The sequence below is a fragment of the Mandrillus leucophaeus genome, unplaced genomic scaffold (genome assembly GCF_000951045.1).
Source record: "Mandrillus leucophaeus isolate KB7577 unplaced genomic scaffold, Mleu.le_1.0 Scaffold343, whole genome shotgun sequence".
Taxonomy (NCBI): Eukaryota; Metazoa; Chordata; class Mammalia; order Primates; family Cercopithecidae; genus Mandrillus; species Mandrillus leucophaeus.
Window position 1 is genome coordinate 426,362 of NW_012103621.1, and position 10,448 is coordinate 436,809.

Here is a 10,448-nt window from a genome sequence, read left to right on the forward strand (position 1 = left end):
AGGCTGGAGTGCAGTGGCACGATCTCAGCTCACTGCAACCTCCGCCTTCCAGGTTCAAGTGATTCTCCTGCCTCAGCCTCCCGAATAGCTGGGACTACAGGCGCCCGCCACCACACCCAGCTAATTTTTGAATTTTTAGTAGAGATGGGGTTTCACCATGTTGTCCAGGATGGTCTCGATCTCTTGACCTTGTGATCTGCCCACCTCGGCCTCCCAAAGTGCTGGGATTACAGGTGTGAGCCACCGCGCCAGGCCTTGGAGTAACCACTCTTTTTATTCCTTTACTTTTTTTTTTTTTTTTTTGTGAGATGGAGTCTCGCTCTGTTGCCCAGACTGGAGTGCAGTGCTGTGATCTCAACTCCCTGCAAGCTCCACCTCCTGGGTTCATGCCATTCTCCTGCCTCAGCCCCTCGAGTAGCTGGGACTATAGGCGCCTGCCACCACGCCCAGCTAATTTTTTTTTGTATTTTTAGTAGAGATGGGGTTTCACCGGGTTAGCCAGGATAGTCTCGATCTCCTGACCTCAAGATCTGCCCGCCTCGGTCTTCCAAAGTGCTGGGATTACAGGCATAAGCCGTCACACCAGGCCTATTCCTTTACTTTCTTAATAAGCTTGTTCTCATTTAAAAGAAGAAAAAAAAGGATTAACTGAGATGATCTAAGCCACCAGCCCCTCCATGTGTGCTGCCCTATCTTGCTACCCTGATGGCCTAGAAGTCCTCTCTTTACTCTAACTTCAATTCATCCTGCTGCAAAGCAACTTCTTTCCTTCATCTCTTCAAAAGCTCAGGTTACTTGCTGCCAAAGGTCAGGATCTTGTAAAATGAACTTTTTTTTTTTTTTTTTTTTGGAAACAGTCTGCTCTGTCGCCCAGGCTGGAGTGCAGTGGTGCAACCACAGCTCACTGCAGCCTCAAACTCTTGGGTTCAAGCCATCCTCTTGTCTCAGCCTCCCAAGTAGCTGGGACTACAGGTGTAAGCTACCACACTGGACTAATTTTTAAGATTTTTAAGAGACAGGGTCTTGCCATGTTGCCCAGGCTGCTCGAGAACTCCTGGGCTCAAGTGATACTCCCACCTCGGCTTCCTGAGTCTCAGACTCTTGTGTTCAACTATCAGCCGAGCATGTCCGCTGGCTGTCCCTCAGAGATCCCACCCAAACTGCTGTCATTATCTTCTCCCTCATTACCTGCTTCTCCCCAACCCAAGTGCCCTGTACCACCAGGTGCCAAGACCAAAAATCTGAGCATCACTTCTGTTGTTGTTTATTTTTGTTTTAAGAGTAAACATCACTTCTGACCCTCCTTCCTTAGAGGAAACCCTCTATGCCTTGGTGTACTCTTCTTTTCAACCAACTCAACCCCTACTCATCACCTTTCTTGAGTGCCCTTGTACAGTAGCCAACCTGCACAACTGTATGTGACATCTCTCTTCCTTTCCCCCAAACTTCCAACCTTATCCTGTGGACTCTGCCTCCTCTATTTCTCTCACTTCTGTTCCTTCCCCTCCTTTCCCACAGTCTCACCCTAATGCAGACCTTGTATTCTCCCAAAACTCAGCCCAGTGCCTGGCACATCCCTGTCACTAAGTAAAAGTGTGTTAAATTAAGTGGCCACATTCTCTCCTGGATGATCATAAAAGTCTCTTGCCCAGTCCCCCAGCCCCAGCTTCTCTCTGTTTTCTCAACATAGCCTATGGAGACTCCCACAAGGCTTCTAACACCTTGGGCTGCATCTGGATGACTGGGACAGCCTATCACCATGCAGGCCCCATCCAGATTCGGTAGGCGTGGGATAGGGCCTAACATCTGCCTCTCTAACGAGCTCCCAGGGGATGCTGACGCTGCCTGTGAGCCACACGTTGGCACGGTTCTGCCCATGGCTCTCCCCTGCTCTGGATTTTCCAGTGGCTTCCTGGTACCAGCAAGATAAAGTCCATGTTATTCTGCAATTCACATGGCTTCCTGGAGGAGAAGGCATGCTTTAGACTCAGTAGAATGTGGACCAGTTAGGAAGGAGCGGGTAGAGAGATGGATGTTGAGCCCAGCAAAGCCCTGAGGTCACGTTTGGAGGCACACACTCTGGGTCTAAGAGTCATGTGGGTAAGGAGAGGGCCAGGGACCAGCTCAATGCAGGAGCCACCAGAGTGTGTGCTGCGCTCTCTGTGTCCCTCCTTCCATGGCTCTGTGTCACTGAACCCAGGCCTTTGCCTCCTGTATGTCTCCGGCATCTCTCTCTGTGTGTCTCTCTCCTGTCTCTGTATCACTATCCCATCTCTGTCATTGTTTGTCCTTTTCTGTCCTCTACCATGTCCTGTGCCTAGGTCCCTTTCTGGGTTCCAGGCTCTGTAAATCTCTAGCTGTTGGTCACTGGGCGGGACCCTTGGGAAGGCCAGCACTGACAGTCCACACCTGCTCGTGTTAATGTCAGGTCTGGGTCTGACCTCCCTGGACAATGCCTGAGCAGCTCCACGAGATCTGGGAAGGGACTTGGGGGCGTCCAGCCCATGAGCTGAGCTCTCTGTCTGCTGTGCAGATGAGAACTGCCCCAAAGCCAAAGAGGAGCCTGGAATCTGGGAGCTGGAGGATGGAGGGAGGTGGCCAGATCAGGGCAGGGCTCCCTGCGGGCCACCTTCTCACCCAGGTTGAAGGCAGGAGAGGAGTGCTACCTTCTGCCCACCTGGTCTGCCCTACCAGACTTCAGTTCCACCTAACAGTCCCAACATCCGTCATCCCTGCAAGTGAGGCTCCCAGACCACAAGTGGCCTCAGTTTCAGAAGTAGCATAAGGAGGCTTGAAGGAGAAATCAGAGTTCAACAGGCCCATGCGGGCAGGTGGCGGTGGGACAGTCCAAGCCGAAATCAGAGCAAATGACTAGATGAGGAAGACTTCCAGGGTAGGGGGGCATCCAAGGAGCAGTGAACCTGGGGCTCTGGAACTCGGGAGAGAGACATGGGCTAGAGGTAAAAATACAGGTTTGTGGCTGGGCGCAGTGGCTCACGCCTGTAATCCCAGCACTTTGGAAGGCTGAGGCGGGCGGATCACGAGGTTAGGAGATCGAGACCATCCTGGCTAACACAGTGAAACCCTGTCTCTACTAAAAATACAAAAAGTTAGCCGGGTGTGGTGGCAGGCGCCTGTATTCCCAGCAACCCGGGAGGCTGAGGCAGGAGAATGGCATGAACCTGGGAGGCAGAGCTTGCAGTGAGACGAGATTGCGCCAATGCACTCCAGCCTGGGCGACAGAGCGAGACTCCGTCTCAAAAAAAAAAAACAAAACTACAGGTTAATTGGTGGGGTTGCTGCAGCCTGGAGGAGGCCCATGGACTCCCCCTTGGGGAACATGCCTACATTTAGGGAGTGAAAGGAGCCCACCACAGCCCTGGGCTCCTCCCCCAACACAGCCCTGGGCTCCTCCCCCAACACCCTAGGATCCAGACACCCCAGACGTCTCACTGCCTCCCTGTCCCTGCCTTTTCCTGCGTGATCCTCTCTGCTGGGTTGCTCTTTCTACCTTTTGCCTCCATGGAAACATATTAGTCCTCATTTAAGACCCAGTTCAAATGCCTCCTCCTCCAAGCAGCCTTCCCTGCCTCCCTCAGGCAGAACAGCTCCTTCTCTTGGGCACCCCCCTGCATGAAAGCACCTCTTCCCCACCCCCACCTCCCTCCTGCCTGAGGCGGGCACAGGGCATGTGTTCAATGAAGCCTGTAGCCCAGGGACTCCAGGTCCAGGCATCTGACAAACCCACCTCCCTCGTCCAGCCAAGCCCTCGGGTGGCTTATCGCAGGGCCACTTTCTCTTTGTTGCTCTTCCTGAGTCCTTCTTGGTTCTGGGCTGGAGGGGTCTTGAACCGAACCTCCCTCCTGCAGGTGACCAAGCCCCTGGCCTCTGCCCATCTCTGAGTCTAGGTTCTCTGCTGCTCCCCTAGGGAGGAGCATCTTGGGACAACAAAGTGCCCAGGAAGGTAAGAACAGTAGGGCAGGGGCAGAGGTAATAGAAGAGGCCTGGCAGTGGGCAGGCCCGAGGGCAACCATGTACCCTCAGGCAGGCAGCCAGGCAGCTGGTCCTTCCCCACCCAGGGACTCAGGCCTCAGTCGGGGCCGTCGCTTGCCTCCCGGCAGAGGCCTTGAGCTTCTAATGGGAACTGGACATCCGAGGGCCCCTACAGACCCAGCCACCCCCAGGCCTCAGGCAGGGGCAGGCGTGGCCTCCTCAGCCTCCAATCCCTCACCTTCTGGTTCACATTTGCAGCCTTTTCCGGAGCGCCACCCGCCGCCCGCTGCCTCCCCACGCCTGCCAAGATTCCTGGGCCTCTGCGGCTACCCTGCGTGGTGGCGGCGGCAGCAGCAGCAGGAGGGGCTGGGCTGGGCAGGGAGGGGGCCCGGCGGGAGCCCAGCCAGGCCACTGCACCCAGGCTGGGCCAAGCAAACACGGCCCCGCCAAGGAGCCAGGCGAAATAGTTCACAAATGAGAAAAAGCTGCTTCCGAGTTGGGCCAGGGTTTTAAAGCCCAGGCTGCAGGGAGCTGAGGTCACCTGCAAAAAGGGTGGCTCACCGGACACCCTGGGCCTGGGAGGGCTTCCGGTGAAGCAGGAGGGAGTGAGGTTAGACAGCAATGAACACAGGCCTCATCCGGCCTGGGATATCAGAAAACCCCATCCCCAAACCTAGCTTACCTTGCAGGTCGGAGGGGCCTGGGAAGGTCCCAGCAGAGGCAGGGCCTGAGGATGAACAAGAGAAACAGTGAGGCTACAGGGCAGTGGCTCACGCTTATAATCCCAGTACTTTGGGAGGCTAAGGTGGGAAGACTGCTTGAGTCAGGAGTTTGAGACCAGCCTGGGCAATATAGGGACACATTGTCTCTACTAAACATTTTTTAAAAATTAGCTGGGCATGATGGTGCACACCTCTAGTCCCAGACACTTGGGAGGCTGAGGGGGGTGGTATTGCTTGAGCCCAGGAGTTCAAGACTGCAGTAAGCTATGATTGCACCACTGCACTCTTGAGACAGGGCAAGACTCTGTTTAGGAAAAAACAAAACAAAAAGGGAGGAACAGTGTGAGACAATGACATCAGGAGCCTGGGAAGCCTCCTGCCCTAACCCACAGCCACACCAGTGCCTGCCCCAGGCTTCTTACCAGAACCCCCTGCTGGAAACCCGGCCCCAACCTCAGTTTCTTCTCAGTTCCCTCCTCCCCTGAGGGAAGCAGGGTTTGTGCCCTCATACTCCACGACTCCATTCATTCAATGCACACTTAGCAATACCCACAGGGTGCCTGGCCCTGGATTCACGGAGTTCCTCCTGTCCTAGGGCCCAGGCTGAGGATGCCCCTTCTGTGTCCCAGGTTCCCATGCTGGAGAAGTCCCTCTCATATGTCAGTTCTGGTTTGGGGTGGCCCCTACTTTGGGTTAGGATCCCTGCTGGGGAAGCTTCTACTATATGGAGGACCCAAGCCTGGGCCATGGACCACAGAAGTGGTTCAACCCCATACCCTGCCCTGCCTTGTCCTGAAGGGCTGGGGGCATCAGACAAGCGGTCATCACACAATTGGCAAAGATCTCTGGGCTGTGGGAGCATGAAGCAGGGAACACTGCCGCCTTAAGCTTCCCCTGAAGGCTTCATGGAGAAAGGGACACTGGAGCTGGGTCCTGAAGGATCAATCAGAGTCTGAAAGGCAGACGAGGTGGCAGAAGGAATTTCAGGTAGTAATATACAGGGAAGGTCCAGAAGTGCTGTGGGACGGGGAGGCTGGGGCAACATGGTGAGGAAATCTGAATGCCATGCTTGCATTTCTCTGGAGAGCAATGGGGAGCCATCGAAGGTTATTTAGTTGGGGAAGTGATGTGGTCAGAGCCCTGGATGGCTGGGTCCCCATTTCTGCCTTAATCAGGCGTGGTGCCAGGATCTAATAAAAGCCCTACTCCAGGTCACATAGCTATACGCAAAGGATCCGGGGCTAAAGTCCAGACCCAGACATGACTCCGGGGTAGATGGGGAGGGGACGCCCAGCCAGCCCACCTGGCAGGGAGGCCTGTGGGCCGCGTCACTCTCTCCCACAGCTGCTTGCTTGCCTCTGCCTGCTCCCATGGAAACTCTGACATCCAGTCCTGTCTGTAGCTGCACAAGCAGCCAGATGCCAGAGCCAGCAGCTCCTAGGCCTCCTCTCCAACTCAGCTGAGCCCTGCCTCCATCCTGCCACTCTGAACACTATGACCCTGGAGCTGGGTCATGGGGCCACAGCCTGGATGATGGAGCCCAGGTAGGAGGACCCTCCAGCTCAGCTTAGCCCCAGCTTCTCTGGCCCCAGCCCCCTCCTCACACCATGAGACTCTGGGAGAAGAAATGACTTATGTTGGCTCTGGGCTTTGAAGGATGAACATGGATTTAACTGGTTGGTGGTGGGGAGAGGTGATCAGTCCTGGGCCAAGGGAACAGCATGTGTGAGAGTGTAAAAGCCCTGAATATATTCAGGGGATGGAGAGAATCCAAATAAAATAAACACACACATGAACTAACTAATCAGAGCTAATATTCATTGTGTACCTACTGTGTGCCAGGTACCATTCTGGGTGTTCTCATGAATTATCTCATTTAATCCTCACAACAACCCAGTGACAAAAGTATTTCATCTTGCCTTTTTACAGATGAGAAAACTAAGGGCCAGAGAGGTTAAGTAACTGGCACAACGTCACACAGCTCATGAAAAGTAGAGCCTGGAGCTGGGCACGGTGGCTCACGCCTGTAATCCCAGCACTTTGGGAGGCCAAGGCAGGAGAATCACTTGAGCTCAGGAGTTTGAGTCCAGCCTGGGCAACATAGTGATACCCCTGTCTCTTAAAAAAAAAAAAAAAGTAGAACCTGAATTAGAACCCTGGCTATGGGCTCCAAAGCCTAGGCTCTTCACCATACAGATGATTTGAGGAGAGGAGACCTGGCTGGGGTCAGACTGAGAAATGCCTTGAATATCAGGATCAGAGATGCAGGTCCTACCTAAAGCTGCTTCCCCATTCCCTTCCCCCATGTTAATGGTCAATAACAATGGTGTCTGCATCCCAAGTTCATTGTATGCACTGGACATAGCACTAGGCACACTCATCAGCACTACTGACTCCTGGAACCCTGGAAGGCTGGAACTGCTGTCCCATTTTACTGAGGAGGAGCACTAGGTGCCAGAGAGGTCACATCCATTCTCTAAGGAAACCAGGCTAGGAAGTGAAGGAGGTGGGATCCGAACCCAGCTCTGCCTGGTCCCCAGGTGGTTAAAAGCCCTGTACACCTGGGCTCCCTGAAGACCTCAGCCATGGGCCCTGACCCCTACTCCTGCTCTACCCCACCTGTGCTGCCTCAACCTAGATGGCACCAGGGACAGGCAAGGCTGGGAGCAGAGTGGGCAGCTACTATCAGGTGCCTCAGGAGTCCGCTCCAGTGGGCCAAGGCCCCCTTGGTCTTACAAATAGGAAGTGGGGGTGAGTGGGTAAGCCAGGGCGGTGCCTGAGCCGACTTCAATGGGACTCTGTTCTTAACCTCCACCCCCAGCTGCCTTCCCTAATCCCCTCCTGGAGCCCCTCCCCTGGCGACGTCTCCCCTTTGCACAGAGCCTGCTGCTGTTGGCTAAATCCCAGACCAGATGTGGGTGGGACAGTCTGCACCCCCCACCCCCCACGCCCCACCAGCTTCTGAGAGCTGCAGGGTTCCAGGGAGGCTGGCCAGGGCCTCAGGCCCGCTTCCCTATTCCAACTTTCCAGACTGAGGTGCTGATGGCCATGAGGTGAACAATTGGCTCCTGCCAGCAATGGGGCTCATGGGAGAGGTTCCTATTTCTGAGCGCCTACTACGGGCAGGCTCTGGGCTAAAAATCTTTCTTTAAAAATCATGTCGGATTAAGAGGACCTCTCTGCATGCATCCTTATCTCAGCGCTAGCTCTTACTAGCATGAGACCTCCATCTGGGCCTCAGCTTCTTCATCAGTGAAATGGGAACTCCAGGCATTATTTACTCCCGTAACCCTGGAAGGCTGGAACTGCTGTCCCATTTTACTGAGGAAGAGCGCTAGGTCGCAGAGAGGTCACATCCATTCTCCAAGGTAACCAGGCTAGGAAGTGAAGGGGGTGGAATCTGAACCCAGCTCTGCCCAGCCCATATAAAGCTGCCAAGCCCAGCTTCACAGAGCATTTGTGAGGATTAAACAAGTTAATTTTGTATAATGGACTCAGAGCAGTGCTTGGCATATATGAACGCTAAATAAATATGCCCTATTATAAATATAATCACTGGCCAGGCGCAGTGGCTCATGCCTGTAATCCCAGCACTTTGGGAGGCCAAGGCGGGCAGATTACCTGAGGTCAGGAGTTCGAGACCAGTCTGACCAACATGGAGAAACTCCGTCTCTGCTAAAAATACAAAAATTAGCCGGGCATGGTAGCGGGTGCCTGTAATCCCAGCTACTTAAGAGGCTGAGGCAGGAGAATCGCTTGAACCTGGGAGGTAGAGGTTACAACGAGCTGAGATCATACCATTGCACTCCAGCCTAGGCAACAAGAGCAAAACTCCGTCTCAAAAAATAAATAAATAAATAAATAAATAAATAAATAAATAAAATCACCACGACACCTCTCAACAGCCCTGTGAGGTTAGTATTATAAACTTGATTTTACAGATCAGAAACCAAGGCTCAGAGAGACGTCAGTTGCCCAAGTTCCCCTAGCCAGGGAAGGACAGTCCCAGAGCTTGGCCCCAAGCTGAGCAAGTCCAAAGATGAGGACAGCCTCCTGGCTCCCCCGAGCTGAGGCATGGTGTGCACTGGGGTGGAGGTCGGTCCTCCGCACCCCCTCAGTCCCTCCTGCCTGACCCCCAGGGGTTCCACCCACAATCCAGCCCCTGCTGCCGCTGCAGGAGGGGGCTCTGCATTCCTGGCTAAGCAGCCGGATTTGCTGTGCTCCAGGAACTATGAAAAGAATGCTTGCCATGAGCAGAGCCGTGGTTGCCTGTCAGGGAGCGTGGCCTGGAGTGCCCACGCAGAGCTTGGTGGCAGCCAGCACAGTGGGAAAGAAGGAGGCTAGCCAGAAAGGAGAACTTCCGGGTGGTGGGGGCTGTGGACACTGGACGGGTGTGGAGACCAAAGTGTTGGCCACCTGGGATCTTTCAGGAGAGAAGTGACCCCTCTACCCTGCAATCTAGGTTTCTCCTCACCATAAGCTGTAAGCAGAGGCAGGCTGGCACTGCTGACCCAGCTCATGGATGGGGTTACAGAGACTCAGAGGAAAACTCTCCTGAGGTCACACAGCAGCCAGTGGCAGAATTGAGACCCGAGGCCAGGACCCCCGGCTCAGACCCCGCTTCCTCCCAGAGGCTTCCCTTCCTCACAGGACCCCCCAGGGACCACCAAGGGTTCCTAGATAATAGAAAATAGCATCCCAGCCCTCACGGTTCTGGGCTCTCTCTGGGCCTGACCTTCTCATGCCTGCTATTCCTCCTTTCCCCCTCCACCAAAAAACCCTGTGCTACGAAAATGCCCCACACACTGTAGACGTACGACAATTAAGATTCCATTCCTTTTGGGAGGCTCAGGCGGGCGGATCACTTGAGGTCAGGAGTTCAAGACCAGCCTGACCAACATGGCAAAACCCCGTCTCTACTAAAGATACAAAAATTAGTGGGCATGATGGTGCGCACTTGTAATCCCAGCTACTTGGGAGGCTGAGGCAGGAGAATTACTTGAACCCGGAAGACAGAGGTTGCAGTGAACCGCAATTGCGCCACTGCACTCCAACCTGGGCGACAGAGAGAGACTCCATCTCAAAAAAATAAATAAATAAAGAGAGGCCGGGTGCAATGGCTCATGCCTGTAACCCGCAGCACTTCGGGAGGCCGAGGCGGGCAGACCACAAGATCAGGAGTTCAAGACCAGCCTGACCAACATGGTGAAACCCCGTCTCTACTAAAAATGCAAAAACTAGCCAGGCTTGGTGGCACATGCCTGTAATTGCAGCTACTCAGGAGGCTGAGGCAAGAGAATCGCTTGAACCCGGGAGGCAGAGAGTACAATGAGCCGAGATGGCAAGAGAATCGCTTGAACCTGGCAGGCAGAGTGCAGTGAGCCGAGATGGTGCCATTGCACTGCAGCCTGGGTGACAGAGCGAGACTCCATCTCAAAAAAAAAGAAAGAAAAAAGAAAGAGAGAGAGGAAGGAAGGAAGGAAGAAAGAAAGGCCAGGCATGGTGGCTAACACCTATAATCCCAGCACTTTGGAAGGCCAAGGTGGGTGGATCACTTGAAGTCAAGAGTTCAAGACCAGCCTGGTCAACATGGTGAAACCTTGTCTCTACCAAAAATACAAAATTTAGCCTGGCCTGGTGGCACATACTTGTAATCCCAGTTATTTGGGAGGGTGAGGCAGGAGAATCGCTTGAATCCAGGAGGTGGAGATTGCAGTGAGCCAAGATCGCGCC

General features: G+C 54.1%; 1 protein-coding gene across 2 annotated transcripts in view; it reads right to left on the reverse strand.

Annotated features, from left to right (window-relative positions):
• Positions 1–4,720, reverse strand: part of COL8A2 (collagen, type VIII, alpha 2) — a 22,933-nt gene extending 18,213 nt beyond the window's left edge. For both annotated transcript variants that reach the window (XM_011988997.1, XM_011988996.1), the window contains exon 1: positions 4,676–4,720. The gene's annotated coding sequence lies outside the window, so the exon portion shown is untranslated. The remainder of the gene's footprint in view (positions 1–4,675) is intronic.
• Positions 4,721–10,448: the final 5,728 nt, after the last annotated feature.